Below are 1,312 nucleotides of genomic sequence, written 5' to 3'. Positions count from 1 at the left end.
GAAGCATACAGAAAGCCAAGGAACCTCAATCCAATGAAAAACACACCGAGACATGTAATAGTCAAGATCCCAGAAATTCAACACACGAATAATATACTGAAAGCTGCTAGAGAAAAGAAGCAGATCACATACAAAGGAAAACCCATCAGAATTACGGCCGACTTCTCTCCACAAACCATGCAGGCAAGAAGAGCATGGAGCTGAGTACTTCAGGTCCTCTATGAAAACAAATTCCAGCCCAGACTACTATATCCTGCAAAACTCTCTTTCAAGTTTGATGGAGAAGTGAAATACTTTCATGACAAAGAACAGCTAAAGAATATTGTGATGACAAAGCCAACCCTACACAGCCTACTGAAAGATGTTCTAGAGAGGGACCAAAATGAGCAGAACTCCAGGAATGAGATCAGAAGCAACCAACTAAATAGGGCAAGCAATTAAACACAGGAGAAAAAAGAGTAAACGACAACAGGTAAATAACATGACAACCGTAAGTCAATACATCTCAATTCTAACCATCAATGTAAATGCGCTCAATTCTCCAATTAAGAGAAATAGACTGGCACAGTGGATTAGGAAAGAGAATCCAACAATATGCTGTATAAAAGAAACACATTTAACTCATAAAGACATTCATAGGCTGAAAGTCAAAGGATGGAACACAATGCTACATGCCCCAGCTCCTCAGAAAAAAGCAGGGGTAGCAATTCTATTCTCAGACAGTCTCAACTTCAAACCAACAATGATCAAGCGACATAAAGAAGGCCACTATATACTGGTTAGGGGAAAAATTCAAGAGGAAGAAGTAACACTCATAAATATTTACGAACCAAATACAGGAGCACACAACTATATAAAGCAAATCTTAATGGACATGAAAAATCTAATATCCAATACAACAATTTTAACAGGAAACCTTAACGCCCGCTTATCTCCAAAAGATAGGTCAACCAGACAAAAATTTAGCAAATAAATAACAGAACTGAAGCACAGCTTGAAACAAATGGACTTGGTGGACATATACAGAGGGTACCACCAAAACACATCTGAATACACATTTTCCTCAGCTGCACATGGGTCATTTTCTAAAATAGACCACATACTAGTACATAGGTCATGTTTATGTATATACAAGAAAACAAAACTTATCCCATGTACATTATCTGACCACAGTGCAATGAAACTGGAAATAAATGACAAAAGAAACCAGAAAAGAACCTTAAATACAAGGAAATTAAATGACACCCTACTCAGCAACCAATGGGTCACAGATGAAATTAAACAAGAAATTCAACAATATCTACAATTCAAT

This window comes from Octodon degus, unplaced genomic scaffold (genome assembly GCF_000260255.1).
Source record: "Octodon degus isolate 3935 unplaced genomic scaffold, OctDeg1.0 scaffold00146, whole genome shotgun sequence".
Taxonomy (NCBI): domain Eukaryota; kingdom Metazoa; phylum Chordata; class Mammalia; order Rodentia; family Octodontidae; genus Octodon; species Octodon degus.
The sequence above is the reverse complement of the archived record's forward strand: the minus strand, read 5'-3'. Positions refer to the sequence as shown.